General features: G+C 39.1%; 1 protein-coding gene across 8 annotated transcripts in view; it reads left to right on the top strand.

Annotated features, from left to right (window-relative positions):
* adgrb1a (adhesion G protein-coupled receptor B1a) overlaps positions 1 to 24,497 on the top strand; it is a 192,747-nt gene that overhangs the window by 52,115 nt on the left and 116,135 nt on the right. The window lies entirely within an intron of this gene.

Here is a 24,497-nt window from a genome sequence, read left to right on the forward strand (position 1 = left end):
ATGGACTGTGAGCCGCCCATCCCACTGAACTGGGCTTTCACTGGGACTGTTTTGTTTTTTGTCATATGTATGCTGTTGGTCTCATTTGAAAGAGGCTATAATAAAAAAAGGGTGTGATTAATGATCGTTTTAAAGATGTTTAAAGAAAAGATTAACAAGGAAATTGCAGAAGCGAGTGCTATTGATGCCTCTTTTTATTTGTGCATTCAACTCATCGATAGTTCCTTCTGTTCAAACTCGATGACAAATGAGTGTGGCTGACCTCTAGCAATCACTTTACTATGTCAACACTATCTTTAATAGAAAGCTCTTAAACTGTAGTGACTGGGATGTGACCTTTTGATCCAGAGTAGAAAGGATGTCAATCTGAGAGAGTCTCACTTTCCCTGTGACCATGAATATTGGTATGACGTATGAGCTTCCTCAGTTTAGAGAGAAAATGTTATTCTGAAATCTAAATGTCTTAACACAGGAACAGTTAGGAGTCTGTGTTTTACACATAGGAAACTTGTTGCTTCTGCACTAGGTGAGAAATCCTCAACCTTTAAGATGAGAGGACTGATGACTTCAGGGCTATTTTTGGAATGTTGTAATATTCAAACGGTCAAAGTTAAAGGTTTTGCAACAAAAAAGATGCCTGTCGGTAGCTTCACTGCAGTGATATTGTCCCTGAAATTCCATTTTGGTAGAACTCCAATAAGTGGTTGTGCATGTGTGGTGGCAGTGTGAAAGGATTCATTTGTTAGCCCTCAGTGGACAGCAGGGGAGGCAGTGAGTGATTAAAGGATGTATTGGAGCGATGTGAAGAGATGAGAAAGCACATGACTCAATTTGAACAAAAGAGACACATTTGAGAAAGTGCCAGAAGTGCCCAATAAAGTTAACTGTAGGGAAGGACAACAAAGGCAAGTCCTCTGTGATGCCATGTGATCATCTGAGTCGTGACCTTGGTTGCACATCATGCACTCTCACTTTCAGCTTTTCAATTTTCAAGCGTGAAATATTTAATAAAGCAGAAAGGCTTGAAAAATAACCAAACAAGGACACGGTGTCACAGATGGAAAGCACTCTGCACCAAGACACAGGGAGGTGGCTCAGTCACAGTGTAACCCAACTGAAAATGTGCAGGTCTGAAATCAATATTACAGAACATCTTAATACAAAATTCATCAATTTATCCACGCAATGTTACGCTAGATCCGCAAATGAATTATTCAAAAGTTGCATTTCTTCTTAGAATTCATCAAAAACCATTACTGTGGATGGATCTGCTTCAAGGCACGTGTTTCGTTACAATGCTAGTGTGTACTGATGTAACTATTGCAACTCGAACTCTCTTGCAGTCACTTGTGCACTTAAACAAATGTTAAATCAATCAATCTGTCCTTCCTCACTACTGGGTAATACCATAGTAATTACTAATGTTGGTTGCACTGGTGAAACGTGAGGGACATTTTACTAAGGATTAGTAAGTGGATTTGTGCATTTGTCAGCTTTATTGGTCTGTCTTCTTCTCTGGACTAAAACCTTCAGCTGCATAAATATCCATAAAATTAACTGTTTACATTTTGTTCCCCCCCAAAAAGTCTTGTTTGATGTTCTCCAAGATTCAGAGGTTGGGGATGGGGGTTGTCACCAATAATGAAACACTCCTCATAAATCATTTACTCAGCTTAGGGGCACAGATGGCCTTGAGCCGATTTCAGCTGTCATACAGTCAGATGCAGACTACAACCCAGAAAGGTTTGTCAGTCTGTCAGTGGGAAAAATTAGTTACAAAAAACTCATAAATGTCATTATCAGTGACGACTCTGTTTTATCTCTCCTTGCTGTCTCTGGGTGGACTGAGAGGTGCTTACCACTTTTAACCAGGAGTATTTTCCAGATAAATGTATTTTCTTTCAGTTGAAGTGTAGGGTATTTGTATATGGAAAAATACCAAGCGTGAGTAGCTGTAATAAACTTGTATGGTTTATATTTACATTGGCCCGATAAATCCATTGGTAACTGATCCCTACCAGCTAGCTAACAGCTGATGTCCAAAGGCAGTAAGAAAGATTACTGCATTCATATAACAAGTTGACAGAAGTGAAATCAGACTTGAAACTTTTTTCATTTTTTTTCATTTTTGCCCTTGCCTTTTTTTAAGTTTACTGCTTCAACTGCCAGAATCACCAACTCATCAATTCCACAACTCTTATCAGACCCTAATCACTGCTGTCTGGTGTATTGATGTGATGGATGGCTAAAGAAATAATAAAAGGCCAGAATGTCTAAAAAAAGTGACAACGTGTGGACACAAAGTGAAGAAGAAATACCTTTGGAGCCTCCTGCTTGGCACTTTTTTCTTCTGTTGCTGGCAGGCCGGCTGTGGGTTAGTAAGATGAATGTGAGCGCTGTGTCTTTGCCTCTGCATGCTTCTGCGTGGCTGAAGCACATTGTTGCTAAACTAAGGGATTTCCAGCCCACCTCCATAGCAGCAGCGAGGAATTCTAAAGCAGAGATAATGCATTAACTCTTCTTTACACCCATATTCATTAATGCATACGTCTGTGCATGCACTTGTGTGCTGCATAAAGCATGCAAACACACATTCATGGTGAAACGTCTCGCCAGAAAATGGCACCTTGTGAGTGGGTGTGGGTGGCTGACTGCGACAGAGGGTAATGGTGATTTTGTGTATCTGTGTGACAATGAGTGGAGAATGAGGTGTGGTGTTCACTACAGGGGCGCCGTGTGGGTAGGAATAAACTGAAACAAGATGGCAGAGAGATGCTGTGTTCTGGTGTAGAGGTTGTTCTACCTGCAGAAAGCCCCGAGTTGTTTTGAGAGTGTTTTCTTATGGACTGAGGGAAGGGAACGTGATTAGACAAACGTGTTGACAATGTTTTCACTTCTTTAATAGCAGGTATAAGGACAGTGGTGCAGTGCAAGGGGTTGGTCACCACATTTATTTCTGAACTGTTTAATATTCATCAACAAACTACTTTGCAGTAGGATTACATTTTAGTTTAGCAACAAGCTAAACAAGCAAGTTTCAGAAACTACAAGATTTCAAATGAATTCTGCCAGTAATGAAGTATTATCCTTTCTGCTGTAAGATTTCCAAATAGGTATGCAAATATAATGCTTAACGGATTTATTAGCCCACCACCCAGTATAGGTTTATGACACTGTAGGCCTGATAATTAATATTTTGTTATGTTTCTGTAATGGTTGATCCACCAGTGAATCAAAGTTATAGTTCTCTTTCTAAAATATAATTATTGTTGTTATTCAGAGAAGAACAGAAAAAATAGTAAAGCACATTATAATTTTTTGATTAGGGTGCCAAAAGACATTTAATTACTTTCATTACTGAACAAATAATAAATAAATATTTTTGCTGTTTGAATCTTATGCTTGATTCATTTCCATCTTCTCACTGGAGTTCAGTGTGACGGCTAATATTTGGGAATAAAACTGTGGCTTTGTGAATTTATTTGCCTAATAAATAACAACAAATTTTTATTTTGAGCCAAAAATGTTTGAGTTTAGTTGTTTTCACTATAAATGGCCAAACAAGCTGTTCAGCACTGTAGGTGAAAAAATCTAATCTAATCATACTGAAGGCCTAAATAGTTCAGTGTGAAGAGGTCAAGTCTGGTCAGTTTGGTTGACAATTCTAACCAAATTATGTTGAAGTGTTATAACATCTGGAATTCATCAAGTTGGAAAGATTGAGGAGTGTTGAGTATCTGGTATGATTGCAGCTTTACTGCTTTGCTTTCTGTTAAAGAGCTGCTAGATCATCATATACTGCTGCTGCAGGGATGGTGACAGTATGAAACAGGCCAGCAGAAATGCTGGAGCATCACAAAATATGCAACTGTACAGAATAGAATAGAATAGGACTGCCCTTTATTGGCATGTACATTGAGATTGTGGGTAACCTGGATTAATTAAATATCTGGCCTTTAAACCTCCCATGTCTGTGACCACAACACTTATTTTATAAACATGCTGTTTAGCAAACATGACCTCTGATTATTAGCAGGATAAAGACTCTTTATCTCTTTATTTGAATATGAGTTCAGCTCTGTAGCTCCCAGTGCTGAAAGTCTAAAGCAAATATGTAAAGGGTTACTGTAAAGTTGGCAATGTGATGTACAGTAAAGTGCAGCAGTAACTCTTACAAACGTATCTACTCTCTGCTCAGTATTTCAGCTGAACTCCTTTTTTTTGTATACCGAAATGGAAAAACCTACAGAAGAACTGCAAGGGCAAAAAAGAAAAAGACTTTATTTGGAATGAAACAACTTTAGGAAACTGTTTTCTCTGAGACGGTAAACAGTTAACTTTATAAAATTGTTTTTGTCGTTAACATTAATTTGATTTTATTGATCTTCCACCTCTGATGTTAGGCACTGCTTTGAAAAAATTTCCTCAATAACTACAAATGCAGCTGTTACAGAGCTGGTTTTATTGGTTGTTTTTCTAATATTTTCTAATAAGCTAGTAACTTAATAATGCTAATTAATAATTCACTCTTATTGCCTTTTCTTATCTTCAACGTTATGCTGCTCTGTTGTTTGTTAATTGCTCCTTGGGGATAAATAAAGTCTTCTGATTCTGATTCTAATGTAAACCACAGAATAATCAACACTATAGTCCTTTTGCTGAATAAAGACTTAATTCAATAGTGGATGATATTCTGACTGTGCATCCTTTTTGTTTTTTAATTTTTGAGGGGTGTTTAATAATTTAGCCTAACTGATGAATTTAGAGTGAAAAGCCGAAGCTCGTCCCCTCGAAACTGATCAGAGTAGGACACATGAGATTCACCACAGTGAGATCATTAGCATCAGTACAGTGAGTACATCAGATATCTTTCCTGTAAATCTGTGCTCCTCTCAGCCTTCACTTCAAAACTATGCACTTCATTTCATTAACTATTCATCTATATCTTTTACTGATATAATAGCTAATACAATAGGTCATTTTTATAATTATAGTAGCTCTCATTATATTGAAGACAGTAAGAAATCTGAGGTAGTTTTAAAAAAAAAATGATCCAACATAGCTGCAAAGGAGTTAAATTGGGTTTGGGACTTTTAATTGGATCTAAAACATCAGCTGATGTCAGTTTTTGCTGTCAGTTCCTGTGAGCTGAAGAACTTTCCTTCAAGGGTCACCACTTAAAGTGTTCTCAGATTGGACTGCAAAATTCTGACTCATACAAAAGAAACCGAGAGAAAGAACAAGAAGTAATAAAATCCTTAAAAATAAGCGATTTTTAGACTAACTCTATACAGAGATTCTAACCTTAGTATAGCAAGTTAATAATTATCTGAACAGATAGTCGATTGTTCATTTTCTTAATCACTTATCCATTTCAGGGCCACATGGTGCCTATCTGTGATTGGATGAGATAGGTTGACAGCCTGTGGCAGTGCCATCACAGACAGACAATGTTCATACCTATGGCCAGTTCTCAGCAAGAGAGTTCCAGGTTCAAACCTTCTGGCCTCTATGTTACAGCCTGTGATAGACGAGCAATCTGTCCGTGGTAGCCTCTCATCCACTGATGCTTGAGATGGGCTCCGGTCCCACCGCAACCCTGAGTTGGATGGATGGAACTACTGGACTGATTGCCATTTCACTTTGGCTATCCCTGTTGCCCAGAGGATGATTTGATGATGCTGTGATCTTCCTGCCTTTTGCTCTGGTGCTATCATACAGTGATAAACCTGTTTGCAACATCTTTTTTTTTTTTTTTTTTACATGTTTGCAGTATTTTTTTTTACTGTAACTCAAAACTGTCAAATAAGTCAAATAAGACACTGATGAAAAGCTCAAACCAAATCACTTTCCCTGTTGGTTTCTCTCCTTCCCTCTTGTGGAGAGAGCGCTAACTAAACAGGTACTCTTTTCCTTGCCTATAAAATGCAATGAGGATTCACACTAAGCTAAAATCATATGAGTACAATTCTGACTCTCATATTTATACCACACATGCATCTATTAGAAGGCTAAGGCTGTCTCTATTTTCCTTTGTTCAGTTTTAAATTATTTTAATGCGGACTCATATCCATTCAGTAAATGCACAAGCCCAATAGGCCACTGTGTAAAATGTGCAAAATATAAATAATGTAAATAAAAAATGCAATGAACATAGAAGACATATCAAATGTTTAAAGCGAGAAAAGCATAGACCATTTTAAGAAAAATATTTGATCATGATCTAGTTGTTTTCATTTAGACTTTTTTTTATTAGGGTCATATACTTTACAGTATCTGTAAAATTGTATATTACAAAGTTAGAAAAGCAATGCTCATGATATACTTAATGTCGCCTGACATATGAAAGAATTATTCTGAATGTTTTCTTCACAATGTAGAATTAAAACTATTGATTTAACACTGGTGTTGGATCAGTACTCATTAGATACTCTGAGTATTTTTTCTTAAATATCACCAAAGAGTTCTGATGCTTAAACCTATAAACACTGAATAAAACTGAAGGTAAACAGTGTAAGGAGAATCTAAGTGGACGTAATTCCCATACAGGACATGAACTACAGTCTGCTTCTTAAGTGATATAGTGAGTAGGCATGTATACAAATTAAACGAAATCCATGTCTATACTTGTGGTTACAGATTTAGCTCAGAAGCTGACACCCCCAGACATTAGCAGTTTTAGTAGCACTTTTAAAGTTCAGGGCAGTAACCCAGCTGCTCGTGAAGTTTCTGGCCTTTACCAGCTCCACCTATTCTTTATCAAAGGACTCACTTGCCCTTAAATTCAGCATGAAGCAACTTGAAGAATTGTCTGTCTCTTTCCTCGGGGCTCCTCATCAGTGGATGTCCTGTCTCAGGTCTGTCTTCACAAAGCCCGAGGGTTTATTAAACATTCATGCTTTAATTAAGCAATTTTACCGCTGATACTTATGGGGTGATGATAAAAGCTCTGCTCCAGGATGGAGCTGTGTGTGCGTGTGTGTGTGTGTGTACGTGTGTGTGTGTGTGTGTGTGTGTGCACAAAAAAATTGTCCTGGTAAGGCCATTAATTTCCTGCCATATGGAAAATTGTGAGGATTAGAGAAAAGACAAGCTGAACTTTTTTCATTTGCCCCAACAGCCATGTGTGACTGAGTGGGAATAGTGGGCGGGTGATGTTAGGAAGTGATAGGGATCCCTGTCTATTCTGACAGGCAGCGCATAGCCACAGCTACTCTTTCTCTATTTTCTCTTCTCTATTTTACACTTCATCTCACTTTTTTTCTTCTTTCTTTTTTTTTAGAAATCCGTTAGTCCATTAGATTTAAAACCCCTTTTCTGCCTCAGCAAAGTACTCTATTATTGAGAGACTGTGTTGTATCTTCAAAGGGTGAAATTGTGCGTGTGTGTATATGTGTGTGTGTGCGAATGAGGTAGAAAATAGAGAATTAGAGTGTGTCTTCATGTTGCCAGTCTCCTTGGCTGTGAGGACATTTAATGCTAGTCTAACTGTCTTGCTGTCGTTCTTCAGATTTGATAACTTGGACAATGAAGATGAATTACCTCGGATCTCGCTGCAGTGTACGGGTTTACTGCTCCTGTGCACCAGAGCTGGGTGAATCTGTGTGTGTGTGTGTGCGTGTGTGTGTGTGTGTGTGTGTGTGTGCGCGCGCATGTGTTGATTCATCAGTGTGCCTTTGTGTCCTTGTTAATAGCAGGCGGTGGCTCTGCGGGATGGCTGTAAAGGCTGCTCTCCTTGGCGGTATCGCCTGGAATGACACCCAGAGGTGACACTGTCAGAACACACCCACACAAGACGTGGGGCACACATACACACACAGAGACACACACCTTCAATACATACAGAAGACCTTGGATAACGCCTGCCAGGTCCAGGAAAAGATCTCATTAGTGCAGACATGTTCCACAAACAGACACAGACATACTCCAAGACACATGTTGAAGATCATGGTGTTTAAAGCTTCATCTAAAATCATGTTTGTACTTTTACAATTAGCTGTTAGATGTTTATGTCTTGATGCATGCTCAGTTATCCAGATAAATAAATCCCAAAATGTTGATTCTCTTCATCTGGATGTAGAGTTTTCAGTGGGAGAAATGTTTCATCACTCATCCAAGTGACTTTTTCAGTCTCAGCTGACGGCAGGTTTCCCCAATCTTATAAACAGTTCATTGCATAATGACTGAAACCAGCACCACTGAATGACCATTGAGCTGAGAAGTCAGTTCCTTGATCATTAATATGCAAATTGTCATGGGCATTGATCAACAATCGAGTACCATTCACAGAGAGTTGGGGAATGGCTGCAATCACAGGAACTGACCTCACAGCCCATTGTTCATTCAGTGGTGCTATTTTCAGTCATTGTGCAAATGTACTGTTTATAAGGTTGGGGAAACCAGCAGTCAGCTGAGACTGAAGAAGTCACTTGGATGTGATGAAACGTTTCTCCCACTGAAAACGTCCAGATGAACAGAATCAACCATTTGGGATTAGATGTTTGTCTTGCAGTTCACCTAGCTCCTTGTTCTTGTTTTTGGATAAGCATAAAGTGTGTGACTTCTCTGAGGTGTTTTCTATACAGCTACAAGGTAAATTTTAATTCAATTTTCCATTCAATTTTATGTATACAATAATTTTATTTTTAAAATAATTTCCCCCCAAAAAATGACAGCAGACATTGACTAACACAGGATTGGTGTCCATCACTGAAAAGAAGCTTCTATTCAATGTCACTGCTTCGAGTGGGTTTGGACTGGTGATGAGATTGTTTCAGTGCATTCCAAGCCCGTCTTTGTAGACAGTTAGGTAATGTTTTTTTATGAGCCCACTCTTCACATTTAACTGTTTTACACATATGCAATAACTTGAAAAAAATAAAGTAGCTATAAAAGGAATTTAAAACCATGCAAATGGTAATAAAATAGATTGTTTGACTGATTGTAAACTGTTATCCATCCATATATGTAGAATAATTAAGCCAAACAAAAGCATTTGTTTCTGTAGGTGAAGAAGATCAAATGTTGTTATGGAAGTAGGAACTAAAGTCCCGTCTGTCTCCCTCCTCTGTCCTCCTGCCCTCCTGTATTCAGAGTGCACATATGCAACTCCACTTGGTTTCTGTGCCACTGTGCAATTACCGATTAGTATTACAGCATGTGTGTAGCATTACATTGAGTGCAACATTAAACTGCACCAGTGGCATTCTGTCAGGACAAGCAAAGCCTAGTCAACTATAAAAATAAACATCAATATATATATACCAAGGGGAAAGAAATCTTACCACGTCATCTTTCAATAGCAATCTGTCACAAAGCTTCTCTCCTGTTTGCCCCCCTGCTTTACATCATTGCCATCTTGTGGCCACAATTGGCTATTGTCACTACAAGCATGCTTGCCTTGGATCCAATTGGAAACTGTAGTATGTCTCCATTTCACAGGTGTGTCTATTTCCCATTAAAAATGGATGGAACTTGTCAAGTTGAGAGCCCAGCTTGTTTGTGCAAGCAGACTGTGGATAAATGGGAAATTAGCATCCTAGACAAGCTGACACTGTCTCTCTGAAATCAGTTACTAGTGATGGGATTTCCGGCTCTTTTTAGAGATCCGGCTCTTTCGGCTCGGCTCACTAAAAAGAGCCGGCTCTTTCGGCTCCGAACCGGCTCTTCAGGTTGTTTTGTTGCTTTAATTATTTAATCATTAACAATAATATAAAATTATGCAGAAAAGGAATTACTAATGTAAAAAAGTGGTTTTATTTATATATGTTTATATATGGCCCCTAGAGACAAAGTACGTACAAACTCTAAAGCATATACAAACTCCAAAACACATTTCTAGCGTTTACTGAACTTCCAAAACCGAGCTACCCAGATGACTTAAATGACACAATTGAAAGCATGTGTGTATTGTTTGTGTATTTATAGACAAGCACTCATATTTATTCAAATAATAATAAAAAAAAAAAGTTAATTTACCTGTTACTACCACACACCAAATCTGGTTGTTGATACTTGCTGGCTTGTGTAGCCACTAACAAAAGCTCAACACTGTGCCCTAGCATTCTGGAACACTTCTGTTGTCTTTTGTACATGATTCTGAGGTTTTACGTGTTTTGGAGTTTGTACGTGCTTTGTCTGTAAGGGCCACCATAAATACTTTATTTATTCACTCCACATAAAATGTAATAAATAAATCATATAATACAAAAAACAACTATTTACATTTTAAACTTTTAACTATTTAAATTTTCAGCTTTTTCCTTTTAAACAAATTTGATGTGAAACACAAAACACTGCAAACCACAACACAATTAAATATAAATTAAAATATTAAAACAAAAAGAAGATGCACATTCTCTGTCATATGGGCCTGCATGATTTCTGAATCCTTTATCATCTGCAACTGAAAATAGTGGATGATTACTATACCTTTCTAATGTGACGTTGTTGTCCCTCGCTCTCTTTCTCTCTGGCTCTGTTCCTGTGCTACTGCGAGTGTAACTAACGCCCCTCCCCCCTCTGCCCAGCGCAAAGCACAGGCCGCGCATGCGGAGTTTAGCGGAAAAAAGGGCGAGAGAGAGGGTGAGAGAAAGACAAAAAAAAACTCACGGCTCGCGTCGTTCACTTCAAAGATCCGGCTCTAAGAGCCATTTCGTTCGCGAACGACCCATCACTATCAGTTACAAGCCACGCTATGTATGAAAACAGAGCCACCATTAACAAATAGATGTGCTTCTGTGATTTATCATTGTAACATATAGGTTTTCTCTTGCAATCACCTTGGCTAGCATGTGATTTAGAGAAGATGGAGTGCAGTGTGAAAATTAATAGTTTGTTTAACACATTAGCAAGAAAAACCTTAATAATGGTCTTCAGATCTGGTTTCATAAAAAACAGGCAAGTTGAAGCAGGGCACAAGCTCTGCTAGCACTTTCAGATTAGTGTCTTCGAGAAATCACTGGGTTGGATTTGAACTCTGACCAGACAATTTTCTGAAACAAATGATGCACTGATGTTGCCAGAAATCCATGGCAGCCAACTTGAATGGAAAATGAGGCTGCATACCAACCTTTCACAATCACCTCATCAGTCAGGTCTTGGTAGTTGGCTTTCTTCAGTTTTGATAGCCTGTCCTTCCAGGGCACAGTGTGGTTAACTTCAAAGATGGTTTTCGTGTACCTAGACAAGAGAATCATGTCTGGATAGAGCGTGGTTTCTGCTTTTTCTTTTATGAAGACAAGCTTCTCTCAAAGACTTGCATCTCCCAGTCGGAAGCTCAATCCAACTTAGAAGGAAAGTTTTTGGCTGTTGTTCTTGCCTTTGTCTACATCCCTTTGAAACCTTATAGCTCCAATTATTGAAGCCTGATGTTTATTGGCTTTGACCCTGTGGAAGTCTGTGAATTTGGCAATTACTGTGAGGACCTGATTTGTGCCTCTACCTGTAACAGCTTTCTCCAAGTGCTTTGGGGCAGCCATTCTAGTTTTTATGGGTTATTTTTATTAGGCTGTTCAAATCCTCAAAACATACAGTCCAGATAACAGCAATTCAGATTGAGGAACAAAGATGATGATGATTTGTGGTCTTATATAGGACTTATTACACCACAAGCTACATTCAACGACTTTTACTATATGTATGCAGAGCTTTAACTAAACTTTAAATATCATATAAAAACAGATGGATGCATTGGTGGGAATTTGGGGTTAAGTATCTTGACCAAGGTAAGTTTAACATTCAGAAAAGAGAAGCTGGGTATCAAACTGCCAGTCTGTAATTAGTAGATAACCAGTTCTTCTAACTGATTACGTCTTACTTACAGTTACTTCTTACTTAAATGCCTTTTTTCTTTGGACACATGACAATAAACACTTTGAATCTTGTACTCGGCTCTTTTTTGTACTACCAGACAAGATAACGGTCATAGGAAGTATTCTTCTTATGTATCACTTTCTGCAATGCAGTGAATTTATGGTCAACTTTTAAGAGGTGTTTGTCATTTCTCCTCAGTTTATATTGATTTGTTTACCACCTTATTTCTCATCACAACATGATTAGGGTGTGCCTTTTCACAGTTTAAGTGCTTGATAGACTTCTTATCTTTTCATTACTTTCATATCCGCGAAAGATTATATTGCTCAATCTAATCTCAAACAAAAATGTCAATTAATTATTTTTGGACATTCTGAAAACACTGAGAAACACATAGTTATTTCAGCTCGGGTGCCCAGAGGCTCAACTCAGAGTAAATCATTTTTAGTCTGCTTCGGCTAAATCAAATTCTCTCTCCCCTGCAGATTGTAGCTCTTCTCTTCTCTCAGCGCAGTGTGGCAGAAAGATCACTAATGAATTATCTTTATCTCTGCTGTTAAGAGTGTTGCGTCGCGCTTCTGCTTCTGCTTTCAATTTACGTGATAAATGTGGTTCTAATGCTTTGATAGTTTGATTGTTGAAGGTTACAAACTCTTTGGACGCAGCTCTGTGATTGCTGTCATCAGCCATCATCCATCACCTGTGCTAACCACAATTTACTGAAGAAGATCAGTGAAAAGAAGGCTAAGCTATGCGCCTGAGACAGCAGCTGACACTGATATTAAAATGTCATTATTTAAGGAAGCCAGTTCACTTTTTCATAGTTTGTAGCAACAGTTTGAGTTTGTCCCTTCCCTGATCTAACATAGCAGTGCACACAAGTGCAAAGCCAGCTCCTTCTTCATAAGTGATGGACGCTGCTAAAATATGATATATGTTGACATATTAGTGGGGAGGACAAGTCGCACTTTCCATTTGATTGACAGCAAAAGAGGCGTGCTCTTGTTATGTTTGAAAATAGTCAGAGTGGGATGGGTGTGTGGAGTTACAGACTTGTGATACTGATATGTGTTGCAGGTGGAGGGGTGTGTCAATATCTAAATTTGATTGACAGGAATTATGAAGGGTGTGGTCCTCTGCATCTGAAAGAAGCTGAGAGGCGTGGTGAGCTCTGTGCATCAACAGAAGTTTTAGTGGGCGTGGCTCCCTTTTTCTTTGATTACAGTTTTTTACAGACGCTATGACACATTTCTCAATACTTAGGTCACTTTTGCAACTCACACAGTGAGCACAACAGAAGTCTATGTGGGCTAAACTGAGGATCAGTTATCATTGTTTTGGCACAAAATGCATTCAATGACTACATCTCTCAAATTTCATGAATTATTTTCTCACTCAGACACAACAACTGCCAAAAATCTTTGTACGTACAGGACATTTTGCATGTGCTTACATACTGTTTTCAAAACTGTTAAACTTATGGTCAAAACAATAACATAATGCAAAACTGAATAAGACAGCAAAACTGAACAGCAATATTTTATTGAAACATATTTTAAATCTAAAAATGCAGTTTAACCAGCCACAGCTGACACTAGATGAACATCTACACAGGTGTTACTCTATTCTTTCCTAGGTGTGTTGCCCTAGATGACATAAGATGTGATGTGGATGAGAACCTGTGGCCAAATGGAGAAGACCGAGTAGATTAGCATTACTATTGTATGTGTATCAGTGGATGGTGTGTATACCAATTCTTGTATTTTGGGATTACTTAGTGCAAAAAAATAAAAATACATAAACAAATTCTGCATGATGTCTGATTCATTCCAGTAACATATATTGAAATTATAAACAGAGATGTGTCCTTGTTTTACACAAGAAAACACTGTGTAATGCTACATGTTGTTAGTGTTTTTTAGGTCATTGTTTTGTGGGTGACAAAGTGTGTTTGTCGGCTGTCAACCTTTGCTAGTGTTCTGGAAGAATGAGTTTATTTGAGACCTGAATAAAGTGTTTTGGTAGTTGTAGTGCATTTTGATTGTGAAATGAACTGCTTTGCCAAGCTGAAGGTCAGTTAGGAGAATTGTGTGAAGAGTTTTGCAAAAGTGACCTAAGTATTGAGAAATGTGTCCTAGCGGCTGTAAAAAACTGTAACAGCAGCTTTAAGAGCACGGGTCTGTGTTTGACAGCAGCTATAAAGGGTGTGGCTCTTTGTCTTCATGTGAGGGCAGCTTTGGGGGGTGTGGCAATATCTGTCATTGAAATAGGAGGTATGACTGTAGCTCAAGGACTTTTGTACTCTGACTGACAGATGCTTGAGGGGTGTAGCCACCTGGGTTGTATTCACACCAGAAAATGGACCATTTTTATACCAGTTGTATAACATTTTCTTTGACTTGCTGCAGATGTGAAAAAACTTTATCTGAATCGCCAGGGCCTCAGGCAAAAGTGCTAACACTAACCCGTCTAATGCTGAAAATATGTTTTGATCAGACAATACCAGGAAAAGTTTAAAAAACAATTAATTAAAATAGAAAAAAACTTTATTCCTGTATTAGTGTACATGCAACCTGCAACCTGCTTCATTGTAGAAAAGATTCATCACCTTTAGTCATTAGACAAAAATTATCTCTTGTGGATTTTCTGAGTGAGTTGTAATGTCACCTGTCTAACTCAGTAACATCACTTGTCTGTCTCTTGATGCTGTTAACACACACACCTACACACACACACACACACACACACAGTCAAAATGAAAACTCAAAAACCTTTTGCAAGATTTCATACTGCTAAAATGTGTAAACTAATGTCCACCTAGTGCTTCCCGCTGAGGTTTCATTTGGTAGATAGCAATAAAGCTGCAAAGGGAAAGTCCACTCTGGTTTCTGTGGTTTTTCTAGAGAGGTGGAGCATATAAACAAACTGTCTCAATTTCTTTTATTTCTCTATTGATTATAAAACATCTCTAACATCGGTATAATACAAGACGTTTAAATACCAGAGTCCAGCAATTAATCTGCTTTAAATGCTCCTTAAACTTCATAACATTGAATATAATTTAAACGAATTCTTAATTTTACAATGTGAGTGTAAGTTTGAGTGAAAGCTTTAAATAAAAAGTTGACAATTTGTACAAGCAGTCTTTGTGAGTTAAAAGCTGAAGCTTTATACTGCTTATACTCTGTTTCAGGCAGTTCTTTTTTCTCTATTTTTGACTCTGTAGGATGGCAAAGAGAGCAAACATCCTTTATATGGTAATCTCAGGCACACCGCTCTGGCTGTGAGTACAGATGTCCCACTCACTTTTGTGCAAATCAGAAGAAGAAGGGTTAAAGGAAGGTTTGGCTTTAAAATGATATAATAGAAGAGTGTCAATTTATTTGGGATACTAGATGAAGCCTCCAACCAAAAGGAGTCAGCCTGTGGCAGGAATTTCATAGCCTGCATTTTCATTAGCCTCACCCTAGGTCGTGATCTCACTGAACTCAAATCATTGTAGGATTTCCAAACATCCTGGGAACAATTGATGAAACATTTATTATCAATCCCTGGCATCTGAAACGGATGTTATGGAACGGCTGTGTGCAGGCAGGAAAAGGACCCAAAGTGCAGACTCCGGAGACAGACGTGAACTCAACACAGCTTTAATGCTGAACTCAAAAAAGGTAACAAAACTGAGACTCCAAATAAACTCAGGCAAGCAGACAGAACACAGAGCATAGTAACTGGTAGATCGCAACACGGACACAGAGAAACACAGGGCTTAAATACACAAAGGGAACAATCAGGGAATGGGTAACAGGAGGGAAACACAGCTGGGGCAAATCAGGCCTAACGAGACAAAGGAAGCAAAACCAGACGCATTTACATGAGACAGACTTTCAAAGTAAAACAGGAAACATAACACAGAGACGTGAACTTGACAAGGGGATACAGCTGACAGGGGAGACAGAGCAACTAGAGAACAGAGACATAAACCATAAGACAGAACTCAAAGAAACCAAAGACTAGAAATGATAAATAATATAATAAACTCAAAAACCCTGGGCCAACGACCCAGACATCCTAACAACGATACATGTTTTCCACAAAAGGAAGCACTCACACTCAATTAATGTGCAAGTGGTTTACAAATACACAAACATTATAACCAACGTTGTGGCAAAATATCCAGGGTCTGTTTATGAGGCTATGGTAAAGTCATTGACTGATATTGCCAAACTGGAAACCTCTGCTGTCAGCTCTTGTGTCTGGGTCACAAGTGCTTGTGCATCACCTCACGTGTCCCATCATATGAGCTGGAGTTGACTCACCGGTGAGTTCCCTTGTAATGACGATGTCTGCATTTGTTGGGCTTTGAGTAATTCTGCGTCAACGTCAGCGGGGGCTGAGTTTGTTGATCTGTAAAATTCATGCTGGAGCTGTGCTGCCAGTCTCCTTAACTAATGCTTTGTTGTATGTAGTTGTTGATTTTGATTTTGAGATCATCTCACCTTTTATTTCTTTAAAGTTCTTCAATGGAGCTCTCTTTCCCACACACTGCATTCAACCAGTCAATGAGCAATAGTCATTATATAGCTTCATGTAGAGACTCGGTTGAATTCTAGGGACATTCACTTATTAGAGACTGATATCATACAAAAACTGGTGTTCATGCTATCAGGAGTCTGGCAATTAACCTGTTGAACACATTCAGTTCGTCACCGACAAAAGATGTTGATGTGCAAAAAGGAAAAAAGAAAAATGCTGTGAAGTAAAACCAGCTTTTATTCTAAGTTAAAACAAACAACTCCATTCAAGCACCTGCCTAGAGGCAAATATGAGAAGAGTCCCATTTTCCCATCTTACATAGCATTTTAGTCATGAGCTTCTTCTTTACTAGCTAACTGTCAAACTTTTTTTCTGTTTCTGTCACAGTTTTTCAGACTTCCATGTTACTCTTGAATTACTTTTTCATACAAATGAATGTTGCCTACAACAGAACAGAGGAGATGGAGTTTGGCAGCTTCAGTTGTACTAATCGAAAAATGCCAATCTTACAAGAAAAACGCAAGTTTGTTTGACGTTAAAGCGTAATTATGACTCTGGTAGAAAACACAAACAATGGTTGCCTCTCCTGTTCAATATAGCAGTCAGCAAGAAGGATCAGGGTTTGAGTCTTCCTGGCTGAGGCCTGCTGGAGTTTGCATGTTCTCCCAGCATCTCCGGCTGTTCGTTATTTAACAAATTTTGCATCTGCGTTAAAATTGTTGTTTCCTCTCTGAGTGAACAAAGCTTGATATATTAATGTGCTGATGGTGTGCTTGGTTTTTGTCTGCATGACTCTGCTATGATAATTTGTCAAATGTTTAAGAGGTCAATGCTCTGGCACCACAGAACCCTTGAATCTGGCTGATCGGATGCTGAGAAAGCCCATCTTTATTCAGAATAACGGAGTACTGAAGCCATGGTTTCCACTCTTACAGTGTTGCTTGGGAAGACTGCAGGCTCCGTCTCATTTTAAACAAGTGAAAAGTGGCTGCAGTTTGATTTACTTGAATAAGAATAAGTCCCAGATGCTGACTTGTCAGACTCAGTTTAACTCTGGGCCACACTGGGAGCTGAGAATCACATCAAGGCCCAGACATACATAGTTCCTATATCACGAAGAATTCCTATATCACATGGCCCACATGCAGTTTGGTCCCCATCAGTTTTAACCAGAGAACAAGAAAGGTTTATTACCCTTTGTCAAATTTACCAATAAATTTTAACATTACATGCCTACAAGAAGACTACCACACAGCCAATTCACAACAACCAGTTTCACAAGCCTGAATATAACAGCTACTACCAGATATTTAGTAAACCAAATACATCCTGATGTTTAACCAAAGCGATTAGTCTTTACATTTATTCTTGGTGTTGTCATTTTAAAAAGCCAGAAGTCGTAATCGTTTAAAGAGCTTTGGTCGTGTAGTTTACCCGTACCATACAGCTGCCTTTACGAGACTATTTCTGTTTTGATGGATAGATGAGACGCTCTACACACGAGGGATGTGCAGATCCAACCTTGTCTAATTCTTACAAGATAGCAGAGGAAATCTTTCTTTTATGGTGAAGGCAACATAATTACTCTAAACGCAAAAAAGAGTAAAATTACTGAATAGAAATGTATCAATAAAACAATTACCAGAATCAAAATAAATTAAGCAGCTGTTGTTGTTCTGTCTCCTGCTGTCAGTGCAGTGCTGCTGACAAAGAGAGGTTATAGAATTGATAAGAAATGCTCAACACTGTAAATTAGCTTGAAACATGATCCAAATAGCTCTTTACTTTGCACCTGGTGAGGATGTAATGCCATCAATCTCTGTTAACTAGTTTATTAGCTTGGTGGTGATGTGGACTTGTGACTGTAGCTTTCTGCGTGGATGGGCAGAAATGTGTTTAGAACCTAAAACTATGTATGGATCGCTTTTAACATTTTTGAAGAGCCCTTGACTTTGACACATGTTCGATCAATGAAAGGATTCAGCTGAACTCTTTGTGCAAAAATGATAAAAAACAAACTTGGGCAATATCACAGATCAGCTTCAGTTTGAAACTGAAATATTTTACATGTCAAAACCCTTTTCTGATCATTTCCAGATTGATATGAGCACGATAGAGGCATGCTAGAGTTTTAAAAGTGCTCTTTGCCTATTGTATACTTGAGAATTTGTTAAAGGATGTCAGCATGTCCTTAGCATGTGTAAATATGAAAAAAGGTAGTTCACATCTATGCCTACCTAAGTGGGGGTTGGTGGGGGCGTAGTGGGGGGAGTTCCATTTCCATACATATGTATGACCCACAGTGACCTGTGAGGCTCTTCCATCAGCGTGAACCTACTCATCCATCTCTGTTTCTTTTTCTCCCACTCTGTGTCTCTGTCTCTGAGTCACAATGCAGTCACCATCCCACACTGTGTGGGGAGACAAGGGCTTCTGATGTATGAGAGTGGTAGAAAGCGTGGGAAGAATAAATCGCATTGCTCAGAGATTTGTGTGTGCGTGTTTGCTTCTCTTTGTGTATGTGCCAGCGGATCTTACAGGTTAGTGATCCCTGGACACATCTGAATATGTTTCATATACCAGAGCATGCCGTACGGGCTTTAAATGGAGCAGTTTAATGCATTCCCAAAGTAACTTGGAGAAACACTGTGAAGAAAAACAATGAGGCATTCATCAGCTGCGGAGGGAACTACGAAGCTGCAGAGAGCCGAGGACACAGCAGAGCAACACAGCGGGGGCGATTTTCAGCCTTAATAGTCGTGTGGGGGAAGGTTGAGGAGGTGGGGAATCCACTCAAGTCTGGGGAGGAAATAAATCCGGAGGCTCATGGCAGTTCCCACAGGAGCACTTTAGCCTGATGCTCGACACGTTAGGGGACTGGGAGGAAGACAACCTGTAAACAGTCAAAGTACTTTTCAACAGCACTCAGCAGTTCTTTAACTGTTGCGGAAATCAATCAGACACACACACAAACATGGCTGAACTTGCAGCTCTGCTGGTGGAGACTTCTGAAATAATTACACTGAGCTGTCCGACAGGCAAAATCACGAGGAGTCGCACAAGTGCCATCGAGGCTCTATCAGCAGTCGTCTCTGGCAAAGATGGATGTATGTCGAGTAGGAAAAAAAATAAATTTAAAAGCCTTATTTCACTGAGACGTCTGTCAGACTGGAGGAAAAGTAACAAAAACCATCTGATCCCTGTGGTGAAAGACCTTTTGAGGCTTTTCTTATCGTTCCCTCTGAAATGGGGCATCCATCTTCGGAATTGAAATGTCTGGTTGGCTGACCTGCACCTGAAACCAAAGAGCAGTCCTCATGATATGTATTTATAGACATGGGGTTTGAGAGGAGAGTTTCAGGGATGGCGACGCTGCAAAGTCAAGGGGTGTAATGGCTTGAGCTCCTCGGTAAAGGAGATAGCAAAGGCTTATGCTGATTCGGATCTGTTAAAGTGTGAGGGATTAACAGTCTAATTGGTTTGTGAGTAAATTTACAGTGGGAGCAGAGTAAAACCTGACTAACACATGAGGTACTCGCTGTTTTCTGACGCGCATCACTGAACTGTGCTGGCAGTTTCACACATCTTATATTTGAATAAAAGTCTGAGTCACATTCTGACAAAACTGCATCTGAGTAGGCTGGACACTGAACATTTCTGACACACTTCTAGTACCGCTCAACTTCTTCTGAATCCCCACAAATTATCAGGAAAAAAAACATTATGATATATACCAATCTGAAAACATTCTGACCATTGACAGGTGGAGTGAATAACACAGCATGATACCTGTGGGATATATTAGGGAGCAAGTGAAAAAGATGAACTTCCTTCCATCTTCCTAAGATGATGTGTTAGAAACAGGAAAAATGGGCAAGTGAAAAGATTTGAGTGAGTGGGACAAGAGCTGGGCTGTGATCGCTAAACCACTGGGTGAAAGTATGTTCCCATTCTGCACTGATGAGTATCTGTCAAAGGGGTCAAAGGAAAGAACAGTGGAGACCCAGTGACAGGGTCATCGACACCTCATTGAGACACGTGGAGTTTGAAGGTTGGCCTGTGTGGCCTGATCCAAATGACAAGCTATTATAGCTCAAACTGCCCAAAAAAGTTCATGCTGGTTCTAATAGAAAGGTGTCAGAATACACAGCTCGACACAGTTTGTTGCGTATGGCCTGCATAGCCAGAGAGCAGTTAGGGTGCCTATGCTGACCCAACAATGGACATGAGAACATCAGAACTGGACCACGGAGTAAGGGAAGAAAGTGTTTTTTACATCAGGTGGATGGCCAGATGTATCTGCACTGCTTACCTCAAGAATACCCGGCACCAGGATGCATGTCGAGCATCTGAGGGGTGTGCTGGACGAACAAGTCTGATCCATGGAGCCACCCACCTCACAACTTAAAGGATCTGTTACTAGGGATGGGTATTGATGAGATTTTCATGATTCCGATTCCATTTTTGATTCTGTTTAACGATTCGATTCTTTATCGATTCTCTTATCGATTCTTTTTAAAATAGGAGAACACTAAGGTCGATTAGCTTAGAACTTTGTTTTATATCTTCTCTTTGAACAAGATAGAAATTTAGGAGTAACATGGCCTTACAAACCCAATAGTGACATCTTAAGAGATCCAGCCTACGGCTCTTCAATGGGGTGTCACAGGAAAAAATAATTGTAAATGTAAAATAATAAAATAAATATTCTTCTGTAGCAATAACAAAGTATAACATAAATTATTCTGTAGCAATTACACAAGAATATCCAGTAATGTCCCTTTTACCACAAACTTAGTCACTGCTCGGTGACATTCGTCTATCCTGGCCTGAAAGGAAACGCTAATGGTAGGCTGCAGCGAGAACATCTGAGCCAGACTCTGTCTCTCTCATCATGGTCACCTAAATGCACAGTAATAGCAGGTTTTGTAATAAGGCAGATCGCGCTAACATAATATGCACTGTTAGTTGATTATTTACCTGCCGCATTAACGGGAGAGGACGTGCAAACGTTACCGCTGCTGCTGGGTTGAGATTCACGAGTCCGGAGCGGAATTAAAAACACGACATTCATTTAAGGTCATCGCGTGTTTTGTGAGCAAATGCTTTTGCATATTCGTAGTGTTTCCTCCCTTAAATGAAATATCTACTTTACAAGTATTGCAAGTTGCCCTGTTGTCATTCGTTCTCGTAAAGTATGACCAAACTTTTGAGCCTTGCGACATGTTTCCTGCCAGGTAAATGACGCTTTGCAACATGGTGATGTCATTCGGGGCGACTGGAATCGATAAGGGAATCGTTTGCAAAAATGGCAAACGATTCCAAGGAATTGAAACAGTGGGAACCAGTTCTCAACAAGAACCGGTTTTCTATACCCATACCTATCTGTTACTAACATCTTGGTGCAGATACCACAGCACACCTTTACATGTGGAATCCATTTCTTTATGGGTTAAGAGTGTTTTGGCAGCAAAAGAGGACTAACACGATATTAAGGAGGTACTATAATATTATGCCTCAGTGTATATCTAATTTATATTATTACACTTTTAAATCACCTTTTTGACTCAAATAAAGTAGCTTTGTATTATCACAGTCCAAACTAATCTTTCTTTACCTTATACTGGACCGTTGTGCAGTTTTATTCAGCCTCTGTGATGAGCTGTTTTAGCTTTGCTCTCTTTAAAGCCATCTCCTTTAACCTCTTGATATTCATCAGGTTGGCATTGATCTGGTTAAAATAAGGTTCAAAACTCCTCATACATAGTATTATGCTATTTAACCTTAAATAGAGATCTTCTAACAAAAGTCCAAATGCATGTAAGAAAGATGATTTAAAAAAAATTCTATTCCTCTTCTAGTGTTTCACACTGTTTGTTTAACATGTGGCCAAAAGGTGCAATCTAACCCTAGTCATCAGTGGTTTGCTGGTTATCTGGAGTATGTTAAGGGGCTCCTTTATGAACAGACAGTTTAAATAGCACATGGCTGGGCTCACAACTAGAGATGGACCGATTCGATATTACGTATTGGTATGAGTCCGATACTGACCTAAATTACTGGATCGGATATCGGAGAGAAATAAAAAATGTAATCCGATCCATTAAATATCACGAAAGCACCTCACAAAACTTGCGACACGCCGTAACTCGCCTCATAACCTTAGCAGTCGGAGCAGTAGGCATCACGGGATAGAGCGGCTGTGGCGTGCCAGACCCGTCGGTGGTCTGGTTGAGCATTTGGAGCTTTGCTACCAAACCAGCATTTCATCTCCAACAAAGTTATCCCCGAGAGAAGTAAAGCAAGTGGTAAGTCCATCTCTGAATGTTTGTAAAGCATTCCCACGTTAAGCTTAACAGCCGATTTATGGAGGGACTGCCTCTTCTCTCTCTCTCCTGCTGCTACTTCAATCATGAAACTGATTAATGATCAGCTGATCGGCTTTTCTGTCGCGAGTCCGTCTCTCTTGTTTGTTTTTGGCCCACTTTGCACCAGAAAGAGGAAACCAGCAGATAAACAACAGCAGCACTTTTAAGCTTGATAAGCTGTTGTTAGAATTTATTTAATATTACTTTCTACACCAGGATCCTTTTCTACGCAGCTGACGGCTGGTAACTGTGCAGGGGCGGATCTAGCAAAGTTTAGCCAGGGGGGCAGGTAGGGCATGAACAGGGACAAGGGGGCACAAAGAAATACTTTTCTTTCTTATTCTCATTTAAAATGTCTAACTTTTATTAAATAATTATCTGACACTCAAAGTTTTAATTTGATATAAAATGAATAGAAGTCCATTACTGTATATAGTAACTATTAAGTCTAATATACTCTAGTAAGCTGTATGTAGTACTTTTTCCTTTGGGAAGGCACCATCTGTGCCGTCTGCAATTCTGTTAAAGAAAGATGTTGAATCTATTTAATTATTCTTGAAAAATAATTTATTTCTGTGCATTTTTTTCCCACAATGCATCAAATTAATGTTGATTACGTCGATTAAACATCATGAGGTGGAGGGTGGTTCCCTATTTCTTCTTCTTTTTTTTCTTCTTTTTTTTGCTGGGAGTTGGAACCCTATTAGTTAGGTTGCTTAATATTTACGCTAAGTACTCTTTAAAATACCAGAATAGGGAGGATGGTGCAGGTTTAAGTTTATTAGATTGATCAGTATTGCTGAACTATGAAATATTTTTTTGCACACAGGTATAACAGAATAGCTTTAGTGTTGTTGTTGTTTTTAACTTGAGTATGAACTTATACAAAATGCAGCAAGATATTAAAAAAAGTTTTATTGATTAAAAAACACTATATTGGATTCATATCGGTATCAGCAGATATCCAAATTTATAATATCGGTATCGGACATAAAAAAGTGGCATTGTGCCATCTCTACTCACAACCACACCTTTGTGCTTGAGATGACCACTGTGATGTTACAGAGAATGTGAGTAAAATGGTCTGAAATAGAATGTTTAGGAAGGATTGCGATACGGAGAGCTCAACACTTGACAGTGAGTTTACTTGGCATGTGAGGGTAATGTTTGCTAGTATGTCTGTCATAGTGATAAATCACTCATGAAGGAAGCTACCTGCTGGTTACTAACTTCATACAACAGGGTGCTTCCTCTCCACAATGATAAATGTCCTTTTTATTTTGATACTGAATGGGATGCCCCACAAACAAACGTACTCTGTCATGATATTTTCATAATGTGCTTTGATTGGCTAACAGCAGCAAAGGAGCATTTAAACAGACAAAATTTGATTGATTCACTTTGACAATGCTTGATGTCAACCTATTCAAAATGAATGAGGGGTAAGAGCGCAAAATCCTGAAACACATGAAATCTGTCCTTGGAGCAAGCCTTTCAGTTCACAGTGATTAGTCGGACACACTCTGACCTCATTATTGAAAACTTTGGCAGCGTTTCAAACAACGATGCATTGTGCGTGACAGTTCCAGGATGTGTTACGTAGTCCATCGTTTACGTCAGTCGTCTGTGTCACACACACATAAGTTCACTGCTCTCTTTTCACTCACGTTACACATTCAAACTTCAAGTTTATTTTCTTTTACTTCATTAGTATACCTGCTGTTTCTGTCATGGTTGAATTCAGACTGATATAATATTAAGGCAGGCTTGCAGAAATCATAC

This window comes from Neolamprologus brichardi, unplaced genomic scaffold (genome assembly GCF_056152115.1).
Source record: "Neolamprologus brichardi isolate AB-2024 unplaced genomic scaffold, ASM5615211v1 NODE_ptg000008l+_length_2720982_cov_1, whole genome shotgun sequence".
Lineage (NCBI taxonomy): Eukaryota > Metazoa > Chordata > Actinopteri > Cichliformes > Cichlidae > Neolamprologus > Neolamprologus brichardi.